Source organism: Urocitellus parryii, chromosome 13, assembly GCF_045843805.1.
Source record: "Urocitellus parryii isolate mUroPar1 chromosome 13, mUroPar1.hap1, whole genome shotgun sequence".
NCBI lineage: Eukaryota > Metazoa > Chordata > Mammalia > Rodentia > Sciuridae > Urocitellus > Urocitellus parryii.
The window spans coordinates 71,507,175-71,527,101 of record NC_135543.1 but is presented as its reverse complement, the minus strand read 5'-3'; the positions used below and the strand labels follow the sequence as shown (position 1 = coordinate 71,527,101).

Genomic DNA, 19,927 nt, shown 5'->3' with positions numbered 1-19,927 from the left:
ACAGGGGAACTTCCCTGAGACAGTCAGTGAATTTTTCAGCAGAAACTTTGCAGACAAAAAGGCAGTGGAGTGTTTTCCAAATGCAGAAAGGTAAACCTGCCAGCCAAGAATATAATACCTGACAAAATTGTCCTTTAAAACTGAAGAGGACATAAAGAGACCAGTCTTACAAGAAACATTAAAGAGAATTCTTCAAGTTGAAATAAACCAAAGCTATCTAACACTATCTATGCATACATAAGTATAAAACTTGCTGTTAGAGGTAAATATATAGAAAAATACAGAATAATGTAACACTGTGACAGTACTGTGGAAATTGCTTTTCAATGCTAGTATAAAAGTTAAAGACAAAATTTTTAAAACAATTATATAAAATATGTGTATGGTTACCCAATACAAAATGATGTAAATTGTGATGTTAATAATATAAAGTTCCATGGAAAGGGTTAATAATGCAGTTTTTTTGTTTTGTCTGTTTTTTGGGGGGATTGAACTCAGGGGCACTCAACCACTGAGCCACATCTCCAGCCCTTTTCTGTATATTATTTAGAGAGAAGGTCTCACTGAGTTGCTTAACACCTTGCTTTTTGCCGAGGTTGGCTCTGAACTCATGATCCTCCTGCCTCAGCCTCCTGAGTTGCTACAATTACAGGCATGCACCACCGTGCCCAGCAATAATGTAGTTTTTATATGCAATTGAGGTTATTATTATCTTGAAACAGACTGTAATAACTATACAATGTTTTAGGTAAGTTTGATTGTAATCACAACGAAGATATGTAAAATAAAGAAATAAAACATATCACTATAAAAATCAACAAAATATAAAAGAAAACAGTATAAAAAAACAGGAACAAAAGATTTATAAGATTGGCAGCAAACCTTTAACAAAATGCTAGTAATGTATTTCTGTGGTACAATAAAAAATAAACATTTGGTATTTGTACCTGATTCCTGATACATACCTCCCATAACTCTAAATCTCCAGAGGTCTAAGTGCCTTCTGTATGCTCAAGAGAAGACTGATGACTGAATGCTACCTCAATGTACTTTTTAAATGGGAGCTGTTGCCAGAAAGACCAAAGAATCATTAGAGGCATGGAAATTTCCACTGCATTACAAGTCCCAGAAGGCAAGAAAGGATGAAGATTGAACTTAATCACCAAGGGCTAATGGCTTACTCTATCCACCTGTGTCACAAAATATTCATAAAAATCACTAAACAAAAGGGTTTGGAGAACATGCAAGCATCCATGTGTTAGGAGTGTGGTATGTCCCAAACCATGATGTTTAGGACTCTTCCCTCATTTGGCTAATTATTAGTAGCTTTTAAAATAAGCTGGTTATAGCACGTAAAGGGTTTTCAAGAGTTCTGTAAGCTATTGTAGCAAATTAGTGAACCTGACCTGGGAGTACTGTGATAACTCTGTAGGCAACTCTTGACAAAAGTGTGGGTAACCCAGAGACCTGATACTTGCAAATGTCATCTTAAGAGTGTGGAGTATGACACTAATTCAGGGTACTGAGTACCAGAATTGCTCTGAATTGAATTGTAGGACACACAACTGGTGTCCAAGAGTTGGAGAAATGGTGTTAGGCAACATAAATTTGGCATCTGAAGGAAAAATACCACACATGTTTGGAGTCAGAAATGTTGTAGCAAAAATATTCACCTGCCTCATTAATGATTACTTTACTATGAATAAATTAAATTCCTCAACCAAAAGACACAGGAGTGGTTGAACAGATGAAAAATCATCCACCTATGTGTTGTCTACAAGAGATTCAGGTTTATATATAAGGACAAATACAGACTAAGTTAAGTAATTCAACAAAATAGTCCATGAAAATTATAACCAAAATACAGCAAGGATGGCTAAACATGTCAGAAAAAAATGAATTTTGAGTCAAAAACTATTACAAGAGATAAAATTTTAATAACATCAAAGGATAATAAAAGGATCAACTCACCAGAAAATACTATAATTATAAAAATAAATGTACTAACATCAGAGAACCTAAATATATAAAGCAAACATTGCAGAACTGAAGCAATTCAATGATAGTAGGATACTTCAATGCCCAACTTCCAATAAAGAATAGAACATCCACATAGAAAATCAATAAAGAAACATCAGTTGAACAACAAGGTATGCCAAATAGATATAAACAGAACATTCTACTCAAGAGCAGAAGAAAACATTCTTCTCAAGCACACATGAAACTTTCTCCAAGGTAGATCACACCCTAGGTCACAAAACAAGTCATAACCAATTTAAGAAGACTAAACTCACAAAAGTTCTTTTCTGATCACCATGGAACCTGGAATTCAATAGGTGAAGGAAGACTGAAAAATTCACAAATATGCAAAAATTAAACAATATGATTTTTTTCTGTTTGTTTGTTTATTTATTTATTTATTTATTTTGGTGCTATTGTTAGAATTCAAGGCACCATCTATGTAAGGCAAACACTTCACTATTAAGCTACATCCCCAGAACTTTTTTTTTTTTTTAATTTTAATTTTGAGACAGGGCCTTGCTAAGTTTCCCAAGCTGGCCTTGATCTTCTGATCTTCCTGCCTCAGCCTCTGAGGAACTAGAATTAAAAGACATGCTGCCACTCCTCACTGTAAACAACACTCTCTGGAACAATCTGGTACTGGTGCGTCAAAGAAGACATTTAGGGGAATTAGAAAATATCATAGGACAAATGAAAATGAGAACACTCTGTGCCAAAACTTATGGAATAGAGCATAACAATATGTGCCCACTCTGAAGATAAAGGAAGATCTGAAACAAAAACCTAACTTTATACCTCAAAGACCTAGACAAAGGAACAAAGCCAACCCACCTCATCAAAGAAAGAAAATCATAAGAAGAGAATTTAATGAAATAGAGAAGAAAAAAATTAATAAAATTGAGTTGAATTTTTGGAAAAATTGAGGAAATTCACAAAGTTTTAGCCACACACGAGCAAAAGGAGATTGAAATAAATAAAATCAGATATGAAAGAAAAGATATTACAACTGATGACACACAAATAAAAAGGATCCTAAGAGACTGATAAGACCAACTGAATGCCAACCAATTGGAGAACATAGAAGAAATGTATAAATTCTCACAAAGATATAACCTATTAATATCAAGTGATGAAGAAAAAGACAATCTTAATAGACTTGTAACTAGAATAGTAAAAATGCTGAATTGGTGACCAAAAATCTCCTACTAAAGAATATTTAAAGAATTTGGGGCTGGGATTGTGGCTCAGCAGTAGAGCACTCGCCTAGCATGTGCAAGGACTTGGGTTCAATCCTCAGCCCCACATAAAAATAAATAAATAAATAAAGCTATTGTGTCCATGTACAACTAAAAAATGAATATTAAAACAAGAATATTTAAAGAATTTAAAAATATTTAAAGAATTGAAGCCAATCCTTCTCAAACTCTTCTAAAAAATGAAAGGTTAATAATCTTGAGAACTGTTTGCTAATCTTGTTCCCAGAATGTGCTGTCCCCAACTGCCAAACTGCAGAATGTACTCCCTTACCCACTCGCCCTGACCTGTCAATGAACTTCCCTCCCTGCCCTCTCCAAGGAAAGTATATAAGCTCTGCTTAAGCTGTACTCAGGGCTCTTTGCTCTATTCAAGTGAGCTCTGAGCCCCCAGCATGCTGGACCCCCAATAAACCCTTTGCTGTTGCATGAGACAGTCTCTTGGTGGTCTCTTCCTCCGACGCTCGCCCGACCTTTACAAAACTCTTCTAAAAAATAGAAGAGAACATTTCCAAACTCATTCTGAGACTATCAAAATTAAAGAAGATTTAAAAAGCAAAACCATAAAACAATATTTGTGATGAACATAGAAGCAAAAATCAATATCAAAATATGAGAGAACTGAATTCAACAACACAAATAAAGGGATAATACATCATGACTAAGTGGGATTTATTCTTGGGATACAAGAGTGTGTCAATATGTGAAAATCAATTAATGTGATTAACTAAATAAACAGAACAAAGGACTAAAAATCACTTGATTATCCTAATAGATGCAGAGAAGGAATCTGAGAAAATTCAGCACCATTTCATGATAAAAACTCCAACAACTAAGAATAAAAGGATATTACCTCCACATAATAAAAGCCATCTATGGAAAGCTAATATGTTCAACGGTGAAAAAATAAAAAGTTTTTCCTTGAAGATCAAGAACAAATAAAAGGAGTTTTCCCCAGCCCCTAGGGGGCAGTGCTGCAGATACCAGTCCTGGTCTGTTGGCAGCAGCACCAGGTTACTGTGGGTTTCTTGCACTTCTGCTTCCCAACCCCCAGGATGGTGCAGGCATCTGGGTAGATATGGCTAGCTCCTGTTGCCAGGAAGTCACAGGCAAGGAGGAGAGGGTTTTTGTACTTCGCCTATGGCAGCAACTTAATGATGGAGATGATTTACCTCTAAAATTCCTTGGCCACGTTCTTGGCTTGCCTGCAGGATTTTAAGGTTGACTTTGGCAATTTCCAAGGCAAAACCAGTTAGAAGTGGCATGGAGGCAAGGAGGTGTTTTAATAGAAGTGAAAGTTTCAACTCAAGAAAGGAAAGAACCTATCAAAACTATCTGATGACAAATTATGACCACACTTCCCCATCCCAAATATATAAAAAGTTTATTTGCATGGGTACAAAAGAAAACAGTTTGCCACTGGAGTACCAAGAGAGCCTAAAAGCAACAGAAACAACCAGGTGTAGTGGCACATGCTGGTAATCCCAGTGGCTCTGGAGACTGATGGCAAGTTCAAAGCCAGCCTCAGCAAAAGCAAGGCACTAAGCAACTCAATGAGACCCTCTCTGTAAATTAAAAAATACAAAATAGGGCTGGGGATGTGGCTCAAGTTAAGTGCTCCTGAGTTAAATCCCCAGTATCCACCCCCCGCCAAAAAAAAGGCAATAGAACCAAATGACTATAAAGGAAAGGTCTCAGAAGACCTTATTATCAAAAAGGGGGGGACAAGAGCTCTTTAGAACATAACAAAATATATCTAAGAATAAAGAATATTCTATGTACTAATATAAAATATATTTAACATTTAAGAACAGGGATCTGTGATATCTCCATGTTTAATCTGTTTTCAACAGTATTCTGAAGGGGAACCTCACTTTAGTGATTTCATATTTAGACTATAAAATAACAGCTGGTGAAGAGTTGGACAATTAAAAGGGGATTGTGCAGTCCTGTGGTAACAAGTAGATGTGGGGCCTCCTGTGGACACTTAAAGCTGTTTTCTTGGGTTGATCTTAAGTGTCCTCTTGTTCTGTGACAAGGATAGATTTGCAGTTTTCTCAATGATGGTGCTGGTAAATTGCTCTGCTGCCTGGGCTTTTTTTTTTTTTAATTAGTGTAATAAGAGTAAACAAATTACTGACATAATTGATAATAAAAATAATAAAATTTTGGAAACTGGAAAAAAGAATAAAGTGAGCTGCCCACTCTTACTATTTGTAGTCAACATCTTAATAAAAACAAAGTCAGCAATTAGGCAAGATAAAGAAATAAAATGCATCCAAATTGGAAAGGAAGAAGTAAAATTATTTCTTTTGCAAATGACATTTTGGAAAAGAAAAACACTAATATTTTAAAAATTGGAATTAATGGAAAAAATTAGTAAAGTTGCAGGATAAAAATTCAACACAAAATTCTGTTGTGTTTCTAAGGAAATTGCATTAGTCAGCTCTTGGACACTGTGACAAAATACCAGAGAAAATCAACTCATAAGAAAGAATGATTTATTTTGGCTCACAGTTGCAGAGGTTTCAGTCTGTGGTTGCTTGGCTCTGTTGTTTTGGGACTATAGTGAGAAAGTACGTCATGGTTGAAGCACATGATGAAGGAGATCTGTTCACCTGATGGCAGCTGGGAAGCAAAGACAGAGAGGATGCTGGAGTCCCAATGCCCCCTTAATGTACCCCCAGTGGCCTATCTTACTTTATTTCAATAAACCATACCCCCTGAAGATTCCACTGCCTCCCAATAGTGCCACAGGCTGGGGACCAAGCCTTTCACATATTGGCCTTGGGGAGCATTCCAAATCCAACCTATAGCATCCCACCCCTAGCCCTCAAAGGCTCATGTGTTAGAAGCCTCGTTCTCAGCCTGAGGTACTACTGACTAGAGGTAGAACCTTTGGAAAATTGGGTCTAATAGAAGAAAGCTGATTTACTGGGGGTATGTCCTTGAAAGAGATTCTGGGACCCTGGCCCCCTCTTTTCTGCCTCTTAGCTACCACGAGGCAAACAGGTTTCCTGTGCCATACCATGCTGCACAATATATTCTGCAGGGTCCAGTGACCAGAGACTGAAACCTGTGAAACTATGACCCAAAATAAACCTTTCCTCCTTATAAATGGATTATCACAGGTGTATTGTCACAGTAACAGAAAGCTGGCAGAGAAATTAAGAAAGCACTCTCATTAACAGGAGCATTAAAAAGAATGAAATACTGAAGATAAATTAACTAAGGAGGTTAAAAAAAAACTTGAAGTATACAGAAAACTCCAAAACATAGATAAAAGAAATAAGACAGAAATACATGTCATGTTCATGGATATTATAACAATACTGTTAAAATGGCAATTCAATCCAAAGTAATATACAGACTTAATCGATTCCTAATGGCATTTTTTATTCAAATAGAAACCAACCTTAAATTTCATACAGAACAGAGAATCCCGTATATCCAAAGCAATCTTGACAAGGAGAGCAAGAAGCATCATATGTCTTTTTTCCAAAATATATTATAAAGTTTCAGAAATTGAAAAAGAATGGTATTGGGATAAAAATAGAAATATCGACCAAAGAAACAGAATACCAGAAATAAATCCACAAATATGCAGACAACAGATGTTCCACAGGAGTGCCAGAATGTACAACAGGGAAAGGACTGTCCTTTGAACAAATGGTGTGGGGAGAACTGTATATTCACAACTGAAAGAACATAGTTGGACTCTGTTGGGAAATAAGGATCTCAAAAGACTTCACTCCCACGTTTATTGTACCGTTATTCACAACAGCCAAAATGCATAAACAATATAAACATCCATTGGTGAATTAGTGGATATAAAATGCACACATACACACACACACACACACACAATGGAATATCATTCAACCTTTAAAAAGGAAATCCTGCTCTCTGCAGAAACATAGATGAACCAGGGGAACCATATGCTAGGTGAATTAAGCCATTTTCAGAATGACAAATATTGCATGATTTCACTTAGATCGGGTATCTAAAGCAGTCAAACTCATAGAAGCAGAGAATAGAATGGTAGTTACTAGGGCCTGAGAGCAAAAAAAAAAAAAATGGAGGGTTGCCATGTAACTCATGTAAAATTTCAGTTACTAAAGATAAATAAGTTCTAGAGATCTGCTTTACAACATTGGGCCTAGTTAATGTTATTGCACACTCACAATTTTTTAAGAAAGTATACTCATGTTGAGTGTTCTTATCACCACAAAAAGTCTATTAAAAGCTGTTATATGATGATACTTCGTGATTTGCAACATGCATCCATTTCACACATAAATATTAAGTTCACACATAAAAATTACATCAAACATAAACAAAAAATTATACCAAACATAAACAAAATTATGTATGATTTGTACCTTTAAAAGAAGTATATTTTAAAACTGAATCAATGAAACAAATTGAATCTCTCTTCTCTGTTAACCACACATTAGGACTTTCTTACCATGAAGAGTTATCTCTGGTTTGTGTTTCTTGGACAAATCAATGATATCCACTCCATTATAATATTTTCAAAACATCCAGTGGACGCTCTTATGTGGCAACAGCATTGATACTCCATGTCCAAGAATCCCTCCAAAGCTGATATTAAAAAGAAAAAAAAGATATAAATAATATTGTTTAACTATTTTCTGATTATCTGCCCCAAATATTAATGATTTATAGAAACAATAATTGTCTTCAAATTTGCTTTGAATATTATATTGTCATATTAATGCCAAATGAAGTTTTAAGATGCAGATTTATAATTTTATTCATTATAGAGAGACTCAATCCCCTTATTACAATTTCTAGACATAAGAGTCTTCTAATTTTTAGATGAGAATATTGTATCATTATTTCCATGGTGATCTGTATAATAGCTTATCCAGTGTATCATCGCTAAAGAAAAGGAGAACAGCAAAACTCCATGTCCCTGAATGGCCCCTTTATTTATTTATTTATTTTTTTTTGGTAGCTATAGATGGACAGCATGCCTTTATTTTATTTATTTTTGTATAGGGAGCTAAGGATCCAACCCAGTGCCTCACACATGCTAGGCAAGTGCACTGCCACTGAGCCACAGCCCCAGCCCTGAATGCCCCCTTTCTGTTCCCAAAAACCTTGCCAAGTTAAGGAAACACTGAGAGCAAGCCTGGACCGGAAAGTCCACATATGCATTATCTTAAAGGACCTGGGCTTCCTCTTACACACAATGGAAACCAGAGCTAGTTGGTGCTACCTGTAGAAAGCTACTTTCTTACATGTACATCAGGGCAATTGCTCCTTAGGATGCTGGTCAGACAAGCTAACTAATTAGCTAATGCTGATGATGTCACTGCTTCTGCAGTCTAAGGCTGAGGGCACCATGGAAAGGATATGTGACAACAGTCCAGCTGGCCACTTCTGGACAAAGTGGTGAATATAACAAAGTGGTGAACAAAAGTTAAGAATATAACTAGACAAATTCAAATGAAGTTCTCTAGCTTACTGAATGGCAATATAGTAATGAAAACCTGATAATGATGAATCAAACGATTTCCCATTCTAGCAGTACATATTCCTAAGTATGTCACTGATGGCATTAAGAACAACTAAGGCTTACCTTGCAGTTAGCCAACAAGGACATGTTTGTTCTGTACATAATTTTGCCAAGATTATTTTGGTCAAAAGGATTTTACCCTCATCCTCCCTGTTGCCACTAGGGTTCTGCAATAGTTAAATGATTAAAGCACCAGAATCTTCTGGAGCATTTGCTGCACACAGATTGCTGAGATGGGGCCCTGAATTTCCCAGGGAGCAGGTCTGAGGTAGAAGCTGAGAATTTGCATTTCAACAAATTCCCTCCTGGTGCCCCTGAGCTTGAGCTTGGTGGCCATACTTTGACAGCCACAGCTTTAAACCACCAAAATTATAGTTCTTGGAAGATTCTCCTCAGGCAAAATGGAGTAGTGAAAATTTTACTGGTAACTGAGACACAAAATAATGGTTTTGAGACTCTTTTGTCCTAATGCTTTGAGTTATTTCCTAATGTGACGTCTGACACCATCTAGAACAATTAACCATGTGCTAATCACTCATATCTGAGAAGGCAAATCTAAAATGAATGTGGACATTTCTAAGCTTACTGGGCGACCAAAGTAGCATATGGACACCTGGCAAAGTGGGTGTGACAAAAGTCACAGCGATCCCTGCAGCAGCCCCAGGAGTTTAAAATCTTACAGGACCATAAACCTAACCTCAATTTCAGGGATTTAAACCGTAGACAAGGCGCAGGCGCTCGCAGCCGCTCCCGCGCGGCCCCGCCAGCCCCGCGCACCCTCCTCAGCCCCGCCCCCCGCCCCCCCAGCCCCGCGCCCCCACTCAGCCCTGCGCGGCCACCCCTCAGCCCCGCGCCCCCTCCTCAGCCCGCACCTCGCCCCCCGAGCCCCGCGCGGCGCCCCCCTCAGCCCCGAACCCCGCACCCACCCCCGCGCCCCCACTCAGCCCCGCGCGGCCTCCACTCAGCCCCGCGAGGCCTCCCCTCAGCCCCGCGCCCCCTCCTCAGCCCCGCGCCCCCTCCTCAGCCCCACACCCCGCCCCCATCCCCGCGCCCCCCCAGCCCTGCGCGGCGCCCCACTCAGCCCAGCGCCCCCGCTCAGCCCCGCGCGGCCCCCCCTCAGCCCCGCGCCCTCAGCCCCGCGCACCCCCCTCAGCCCCACGCACCCCCCTCAGCCCCACGCACCCCCCTCAGCCCCACGCCCTCAGCCCCGCGCCCTCAGCCCCGCGCACCCCCCTCAGCCCCACGCACCCCTCTCAGCCCCGCACCCCTCCCCCACCCCCGTGCCCCCCCAGCCCCACACCGCGCCCACTCAGCCCCGTGCGGCCCGCCCCTCAGCCCCGCGCCCCCCCCACCCCCGCGCGCCCCCTTCAGCCCCCCGCCCCCTCAGCCCCGCCCCCCCAGCCCCGCGCGCCCGCGACTCTGGGGCTGGAGTTTGCTTGTTTTTATTAGTTGCTCAGACGCCCACTTCCTGGTGCCCCGAGCGGCCCCCTCAGCCCCGCCCCTCAGCCCCGCCCCCTCAGCCCCGGCCCCTCAGCACCGCCCCCTCAGCACCGCCCCCTCAGCACCGCCCCCCAGCCCCGCGCGCCCGCGACTCTGGGGCTGGAGTTTGCTTGTTTTTATTAGTTGCTCAGACGCCCACTTCCTGGTGCCCCGAGCGGCCCCCTCAGCCCCGCCCCTCAGCCCCGCCCCTCAGCACCGCTCCCTCAGCACCGCCCCCTCAGCACCGCCCCCCAGCCCCGCGCGCCCGCGACTCTGGGGCTGGAGTTTGCTTGTTTTTATTAGTTGCTCAGACGCCCACTTCCTGGTGCCCCGAGCGGCCCCCTCAGCCCCGCCCCTCAGCCCCGCCCCCTCAGCCCCGGCCCCTCAGCCCCGCCCCCTCAGCCCCGGCCCCTCAGCACCGCCCCCTCAGCACCGCCCCCTCAGCCCCGCCCCCTCCCCCACCCCGCGCGCCCGCGACTCTGGGGCTGGAGTTTGCTTGTTTTTATTAGTCGCTGGACGCCCACTTCCTGGTGCCCCGCGCGCCTCGGGTTCACGGTCCCTGGTCCCCGGCCGCGAAGAGGGGCTCACTTCAGCAGCGGGAGCGACCCGCCGGCGGCGCCCACGGTTCCCCACGAGGCTGGGAGAGAGAAGGCAGAAGGTGCCCAGGTCTCCGGGCCGCTGGGGACGGCTGGCCTCGTCCGGAGCTGCTCCTGAGGGCCTCGGCGGCTGGCGAGGGCCAACGTCCGGCCCCGACCGAGGAGCGGCGCACCCCGCGGAGCCCCCAGCGCCGCCGAGCGCTCGGCTCAGAGCGGTTCCCCCGCGGCCGACCCCGCCTCCTCTGCGCCGCGGTCCCCATTGGCCGGCGCCGCCCGCAGCCCTGGAGCCCAGCGGCCAAGGGGAGGGACAGGGCGGCTCTCCCCCGCCCCCTTGGCCCTCAGTGGACCTCCGCGCTCCACACTCTGCAGCCCCCGCAGGTCAGGTAAATAGGTGGGATTCCACCACTGTTTGTCCCTGGTCCTAGTGACTTTCCTCTTCGTGTCTTCAGCCAGACCTCACCCCTCAGGCCTGGGGCTGGAGGCACCAGCTGCCTCCCTCTCAAGGCCTCCCAGCAGGGATGGCCTTCAGAGGCCAGGAGCACAGTGAAAATTCCTGTCCCAGAGAGGAGGAGGGGGCAGGTGCAACTTTGACCCAGTTAAGTGACTCTGGGGAAGAGCAGATGCAAAGGCCCTAAGGCAGAATCAACTTGGAGTGTTCAAGGAACCTCCAGAAGAGCATGAAGCTGAGGACAGGGTTAGTCCTTGTTAGGGTTTGAATATGAGGTGTCCTCCAAAAGGCCAGGTGCTGACACAGGAGGGGCGCGATTACAGTCTGAGAGCTGTAGCCTAATCGGGATTATTGGGTGGCACATCCTGTAGGGTTGGAGGAGGTGGGTCACCGGGGGTGTGCTTGGAGGCTGTATATTATGTCCCTGGCTCCTGGTGCTGTTTCTGCATCACCATGATGTGAAAGGCTTTTCTTTGCTACATTCTTCTCCTATCAACTTCTGCCTCATCTCAGACCCAGAGCAATGTTCAGCCAACCACAGAACCTCTGAAGCTAGGAGCCAAAATCAACTTTTCTTCCTCTACCTTGTTCTCATCAGGTATTTGGGTCATGTTGACAAAAGAGCCAACTAACATAGCAGTTGAGGGTAGAGAGGTCCTTGGCCTTGGAGGCCAGTGCAATTTGTTTTTGCTGTGTGCCCTGGCCCACTCCTCTACTTACCAGTGCTGTGGTCCCAGGTGAGCTGCTGCCCATCTCAAAGCCCCTGTTGTCAGGTCAGATGGGGGCCTTGGGCACACCCAGGGCTGTCTGAGCAGATGGCTTTGCTTGGGTACAGTATCATCCAGGTTAGGTTCCTTCCCTTTCTTGGCTTGTGACTGGGTTTTAAAGAGGAAGAGGCTTGCCTCAGCCCTTCACCAAGAAAAGGTTTTTGCAAGTTTTCTCCCCATTTTCCAGATTCAGCTCCTGCAGGCTGAGGGACATGCATCCTCTGACGGGAGGTTCTAGAACTGTCCTGGGAATGATGACTGGCCTGGGCCTTCACCCTACTCTGCCAGGTCAGAGGCACTGCATGCACTTGCACGTGTGCACCCCAGACCCTCTGATGCCAGCACTCGCCCACCCTGCCCAGGGACAGGCACCCGGAAGGAGCCTAAGGGCTGGGAGTCCAAGAACTCCCTGCTACCACCAAGGGCCTCATCAGAGCCTCCAGTCCCTGTGGCTGGCCTGGACCTGGGGGCATGTGTTCCTGCAGCTCTGACCTCCTTTCCATGCTGTAGGCCCTGAAGAGCCATAGCCTCAGCAACAAGCCTCTCTACATCTCCATGGGCCACAAGATGAGCCTGGAGGCAGCCGTGTGCCTGATCTGATGCTGCTACAGGTTCTGGATCCCAGAGTCCTTGTGCCAAGCGGGGTTCAGCACATGCTCCTCCACTTCTCACCATTTGTCAGCTCTGTTGGAGTCACAGAGCAGTGGTTTGAGGACAAGATGTCCTGGGCTGAGGGCAAGTCCAGGACCCCCTTGCTGGGGATGCTCAGGCAGCTCAGCCAGAGCGGGGAGGTGTACAGCAAGCAGGAGCCAGTTTCAGATTGCAGACCTCACTGCAGACGCTCAGAGCCAGTTCGGGGCTTCAGATCTGCCTTCTTCATGCAGCAGCTCCTTGTGTGCTACCAGGCCTTTGGGCCTTTGGGAGGAGCTGGGGGCATGGTCTGCACCTGACACCCTGCCTTCCTCAGCCCAGCCCTGGAGACTGCTGAGGGGTGGGGCAGAGGGCCCTTGACATGGGCTTGAAGAGGCAACTGAGAGGAAGGGCATAGTGGGGGAGCCACCTGCAGCCCGTCTCATCCCCCATCTTTCATGTACCAGTTTGCCCCTCAGACTCCAGGCTCCCAGAGTGGAGTTGACAGAGGGTAGGCGGGGCTGGCTGCCAGACCTGTGGGCTCCATTTCCCCAGTTCCAGATCAGGATGGAAGAATGTGGCCAACAATGGAGAAGAGGAGGGAGGTGTGCTGTTCTTAAAGAAATGGAGAATGGTGAGAAACCATGTCCCTGAAATGCCCTGGTCTATTCCCAAGCACATTAAGCCCAGACCAGAATGTCCAGGTAAATATCATCCAAGGGACACTGACTCTCACGTGGTAAATAGGGCAGACTAGTGTTATCAGTAGGAGCTGATTTCTTGCACACACACCAGGAAAGCTGCTTCTTTGGACACTGGTCATGAAGAAATCAAAGCAGATGAAGCATTCTAATAATGTTACTACTGTGGCCTGACCTGCAAACACCTCTCTCTGGGTGACTGGCCTGGTGTTGAGGCCACCATGGGGATAACAAGTTTATCTCATCCAGCCAGCTGCCATTGGACAAGGGATGGAGTCGCAGGAGGTACACTGGGAAGGATGGGTGCTCCCTGTCCAGCCTGCTGCTCTGGGCCTTCCCCACAAGAAGCTTTCAATATACCGATGTCATTGGGCAGGGTGGCACAGGCTTAGGCAGGAGGATCATAAGTTAAACGCCAGCCTCAGCAACTTAGCAAGGCCCTAGATCTAAATAAAATATAAAAAAGGGTTTGAGAATGTGGCTCAGTGGTAAAACACCCCTGGGTTCAATTCCTGATACCAAAATAAAAAATTCACACCATCTGTGGATATTGGGTCCCTCAGCAACCTGTTGCACTATCCTAGTGCAACTGGGCTGTAGGCCAAACAGAAGGGCAGCAGGGAAAGACTTGGCAACATGCAGGGGTGGCGGGTTCCTGCTGAGCCCAAGGGACAGCCCAACATACCTGCCAAGCTGTCTGGCTTCTCACCTAAGCCAGTGTGCATTGGGTGTTGAGTCCTCCCCATGGGGTGGTTCTACGGCAGCCTCTGAGGAAACTGAGCACCAGCTCCCACTGAGAACCTATTTTCCTCATCAGGTTTAGATTGCTTTAGACATGCAAACACATATAAAATCTTGGACGTGCAGAAAATTCCCAGTAAATAAAGTGTGGATGAGCAGGAGTCCAGGGTCAGGCTGGGCTCAGGAACAAAACGGTGGGCAGAGGAGTGGCACCTCCCCACTGAGAGCCTGTGCATGGGTCAGCCTCATGGACAAGCCCCCCATGGAGTCCTGTCAAGGGTTGAAGAGAACAGGGCCACAGTGGAATTCCCCAGAGCCATCCCTCTAAAACTTCATGTCACTGACCCATGCAGACCTGACAAGACTCTCCAGGGGACACACAATTGCCACAGGTCTGGGCAGGCATTGCACACAAGGAGAGCCAAGAACAAGGTGGCATTTTCACCCAAACCCAGGGGTAGACATACCTTTGGGGACCCCTTTACACTAAGGATGAGAGAAACTTGCCTGGCCCTTAGGGAAAGAATGCACCTAAGTTGGCAGCAGAAGGGGTGGAGACAGGCAGGGAGCTCCAGGGCCTCCAGGGGACCTGAGCAGGGAGCAACTAGCTGCAAAAGACACCAGCAGTGTCCAGATTCCTGAAGGTCTCCTCCAGGGTGCTCATGGGAAAGCTGACACCTCATTCCACCTACCTACTGAAGTGAAGGGCCTGAGCTGGTGCCCAGCCCCCTGCCAGAGTGCCCCAGACCATCTAGGTCCCCAGGAGGCACAGCCCTGGCCAGCTGTCCACCACACCCCACACAAACCATACACACACCCGCCAACACTGATGCACACAGATCCTGTACTCCCTGGCATTCCCATGGAAACCAAGACTGGAAAGCTCACAGCTGGCCCCACCAGCTGCCCTTCAAACTTCTTCCAGATTTTTCCCTACCAGAGCTCCATCAGGGCCACAGTTCATGGAAATCAGAAGCCCAGGGTTGAAGCTGAGCAGAGCTGGGGTCTGACTGCCTCTTTCTAATGCCCTGAGCACAGCTCAGACATCAGTTAGGGGCAATACCTGTTCCGCAGCCCCTGAGACTGGGAAGACCCCAGGTGACAAGGAAAGTAAGGGTTAGTTCAGACCTGGTGCAAGGTGACCGTCAGTGAGGAAGGCTCTTATTTGGAGAAGCAGGGCTCGCAGAGGCCAGAGGTGATGGCTGTCTAGCCAGCAGGTCACAGGTGGCGATGGTGGGGCAGACCCTCCCCCAGAGCTGCAGGAGCAGTGCTCAAGGGTGCAAATTGAAGGAGCAGGGTGCATGGGTACAGGCCTGGGTGGGGCTGGGGCTGGGAGCCAGCAGACACGAGGCCTAAGCAGAGGGGTGGGTGGGGGTAAGGGCTAAGTGCTGTGTGTCTCAGTTCCTTCCCACTGAGCCTTAAAAATAGGTCTGGTGATGTCCTTCTTGACAGCTAAAACCCAAGCTCTCTCCCTAAGCCAGCGAGACCTGGAAAGGATGAGGAGGGAATGCTAAAACAACTCTACACACACCAAATAACACAGTGAAATGGACCATTCCTCAAAACTCTCAAATTTACAAAACTCTTTTTAAAGATGAACAACGAGAACTGGAATAATCCTGTAACCATCAAAGAAATTGACTTAGCAGTTACAACCCATGGGGGAAAAAAATCTCCAATCCCAGATAGGTTCACTGTCATTTCTACTAAACATCTCAAGAAGAAATAACATCAGTTTCATTCTTTTCTCTTACAGAAAAATTGGATAGGAGGAACCATGTCCCAACTCACCTCCTCATGGACAGATTGCCCTGATCCACAAACCTAAGACAGTACGGGAAACACCAAACCCACAGAGCAGGGACCCTCACTACCTGCATGCATATGTGGCTTCTACTGAGCCAGACAGAAAATATAGAGATGGGGATGGGGATGCCCACTTTGGGATGTAGCTTGATAGCATGATTGTACTTAAAAAACACATACACACACATTTAAACTGTTTTAAAAGCATCTGCTGACAAGGTTGGAAAACTCTCTGAACCTTCATGGAGATAAAGGTGGAAGCTCAAGAAACCACCTGCACTCTGCTACCAGGAGCTCCCACCCCTGAGACACAAGCAGCTGCTTCCCGGGAAGATGGTCAGAGACGGAGGAGGCTGCAGACTTTCACAAATGTCAGGACTCACAGGTTTAGGAAGGGTCCAGAGGGCAAGAGTCCTAAGGAATCCTCAAGCCAGTGCCAATCCCTGGTGCTGTGCTCTCCTCAGGCACCTGGCCTGGCTGCATCTGCCCTTTGATGAAGCTCTCTGGGAATCAGTTCCTCAGGGACTTGGGATGCCATGTCTTCTTCATTTAAAGACCTATGTAATGACATTGGACCCACCAGAATAATGGATGAATTATAAATAACTTTTATTTTTGATGAGTGTAAAGAAACATATGCTTTAACATCTCTAAACCAAAATTCTGTCTTTAGATGGTTATAAATAAAGGACTGCCTCAGCTGGTCCTTGGGTGTCTCCTCAAATTCCCCTAGCCTTCAGCCCCCCAGAATGCAATGGAATTTGAAGACAGGGCCTTCAAAGAGGGAAGCTGAAGCTCTTCAGGTGGGCCCTAATCCAGTCTGGTGGGTATCTTTTTAAGAACAGATTAGGACATGGACACTCACAGACAGGTCACTATGTAGCGCACAGATGGCACCTACAAGCTGTTAGGTGCAGGACAGGCTGAGTAAGCTGTCTGCAGGGCAGGCCAAACAAAGTTAGCTGCAGGGTGACCTGGCCACTCAAACCCTCTGTCTGGTTCTTTATCACCTGTTTGCTTCAAGCCCAAACGCCCCAGCCCCCGCTCAAGGCTGAACACTCAACCCCCTGCTCCAGGCCGAACACATAACCCCCCTTGTGCCAACAGGCAGCTTGCAGACCCAGAGACACCATTAGATTTGGGCTATAAAAACTCCCTCCTGCCGGGCCCCTCTCTCTCTTGCTATCTCTCTTGCTTTCTCTGTCTCTCTCTTGCTCGATATCTCTCTCTCTCTCTCTCTCTCTCTCTCTCTCTCTCTCTCTCTCTCTCTCTCTCTCTCTTTCTCTCTTTTCTCTTCTGTTCACTGTTGTAATAAAGATCTCTTGGTTGCTCTGAGTGTTGTGGTCACTTTCCTTTCATTGGTGCCGAAAACCCACGAGAGGGTTAAAAACTACTTTTAGGTCCCTCTTCCTTCGGAAGTGCCACTCACTGGACGGCCTGAACCCATTTTCTCGACCGCCAGAACTCCATCCACCACTGGCCTTGGATTGGCGAGTTTCCCCTTCCTGGAGTCCTAAACCCAATGGTGGTGTCAGGAGGATTTGACCGTTGATCCTTCTCAAACCTCTTTGCCCACCTGTGGGGAGGAAAACACCCCACCACAGCCTTCAAGGCTACGGTGGCCTTCAGGGACTCCTTCCTCGGGCAGAATAGACTCCTGGGTTCAAAATTATTCCCTTCCCTTCCCAGCTGGTAGTTTCCCAGCATAGGCTTTGTAGGTCTCCCTCAAAGGACTGTGTAACCTCCAGGGACACAAAACAAAAAAACTGAACATCACACCCCACCCAGACCTTCATGGTTTTGGTGGCTCATAAAGTCCTAGTCCTCACCTTCAAGACTCAGCCGCCAGAGAGATGCTTACCCTCCCCTTCCTCTCTCTTCCCCTGTCTCTCTCTTTCCCTTCTTTCTGGCCCTGGGAGTATCCGGCCTCTCCAGGAGGGGTCCCGAAAAGCCTTGGTCAAGGTCTCCCACGGCTCCGGGTCCGTCCAGGATGAGAGCTTTGACTGTCAGGATTTGGTGACGACCAATCTCTGCAGCTCGAACCTGCCACTAAGGCACTCCTGATTTTGGGCTCTAGCGGGGACACCCCGTTTGCCAATAAATCAGTTTCCTCCTTCTCTCTTATACTATCTTTGCGTCTCCTTCCCTCTCCCTTATACTACGTTTGCATCTCCTTCTCCCTTATACTATGTTTGCGTCCTCTTCCTTCCTCCTTATACTAAGTTTGCGACATGGGTAATGTGTCCTCTCTGCCGGTCGACTCTCCCCTACAATGCCTCTTGGATAACTTCAAAACCCTCTCCTTGACATCTGACATCAAACCCCAAAAATTGATCAAATATAGCACCCAGGCCTGGCCCACTTATCCCTTAGACAACCAAAGCAGATGGTCCCCTTTTGGGTCCCTGGGTCCCTCCATTCTGAGGGATCTCTACAATTACTGTGAGCATTTGAAAAAATGGGTAAAGATCACTTTCTTCTTGCTCTGATCCAATCCTGCTCTCTGCGCCTCTTGCAAACCTCTACAAGTTCTTCCAGCTTGCAAACCAACTCCCCCAACCATGATCCCCAACTTTCTCTTCCTCCGGACTCATCCACTACTTTTGACCCTGCTAATGAACCTCCGCCCTATGGCCTGGCTGGAATAGGTCCTCACCCTCAGCCATCTGCCCCAGGCTCTCCGCGGTCACTCCCACCTCAGTAACCTGCTTTCTCCCCTCCAATTACTAGATCAAAAATGTACACCACCACCCTTCCTCAGACCGTTGCCTCCTTGCTGAGGTAGCAGTTACTGAAGGAATCCCTCCACCCACTCACCGCTCTCTTCTACTGTTAGCTCCCACACCGGGTCCCACCAGGTCCTCTTACCAGCTAACCCAAAGCTCAAACCAACTGAGGAGAGCCCTCAGACCTCTATCCAAGATCTAGTAAAAATGGCCTTTAAAATTGCTTTGTCATCACTGAAAACAAGGTTACTAAGAATTAAAGTCCCTTATAGGCTTTTTGGGATACTCACTCCCTTCTTCCCCTCTGCTCTACCTGTTCTGCTGCTCAAGTTTTCCTTGCTAGGAAAATCCCAAACCCCTTTCCCATTATTCTTTTACATCTCCTTCCTCATTCTCAGATCCACCAGAGCTGCTCTCAGCCCCGCCTTCCTGTCTTCCCCCTCCCTACCAGACTAAGGTGGCACCTCCCCTGGAGGACAGACTGGGATGGCCAGTCGTCCTCGGGAACCTCCTACTCCAGCTAGAGAATGAAGGAGCCATCTCTCTCCTGCGGTCCTTGGGTGGAGGAGTGAGCATCAGGGGTCCTCCCCTCTTCATCCTGGAGTGGGAAGAGGTTGCTTCCAGCCAGCAGAGAAGTGCAGGCTGCTGCTCAGTTCTTGACAGATGCTCAGGCTGCGTCACACATCATATGGCAATACGCAGACTGAGATAACTGAGAAGCATCCAGCAGGCGGGATGCAATGGTGCTTGCGTTCATGGCAGCTCCATGAACATGGCTTGGCTCCCAGCTCTGCAGGCTGGTGCAGTTGCATGCTCTGAGCATGGAGCTGGTGAGACCGTGGTTAAGTGGACAGAGCCCCCTAGCAGAGCCTCGGCCAGAGCGGGAAGGTGGGCTCCCAGCAGATGGTTGCCCAGAAATGCAGCAGGGCTTCGTGTCTACTGAGCTGCCCACAAGCTCTCAGGATTTGAGTGTGAGGTTTTGATCCCAGCTCTGCTCAGGCATCGCTGTCCTTATTCAGCCAACAATCAGGCTGATGGCTTTATAGCAGAGGAGCTTGGCCTGTCACGTTGTTGGGCAGAGTTTGTGTTTGTTCTTCTGCTGCAGAGAGGACAAGGACATTTTTGCAAGCCCTAGCTTCACTCTCTTCTCTTCTGCCTCCCTGTGGGTCATTTTCCTGATAAACAAAGTTCCGCTCTTCATTTTATTCCCCCG

General features: G+C 46.9%; 1 long non-coding RNA gene across 2 annotated transcripts in view; it reads right to left on the bottom strand.

The window, feature by feature from the left end:
* The window catches only part of LOC113199023 (uncharacterized), a 28,538-nt gene extending 20,647 nt beyond the window's left edge, over positions 1-7,891 (bottom strand). For both annotated transcript variants that reach the window (XR_013342376.1, XR_013342377.1), the window contains exon 1: positions 7,744-7,891. This is a non-coding gene — a long non-coding RNA (uncharacterized LOC113199023). The remainder of the gene's footprint in view (positions 1-7,743) is intronic.
* Between the last annotated feature and the right edge of the window lie 12,036 nt (positions 7,892-19,927).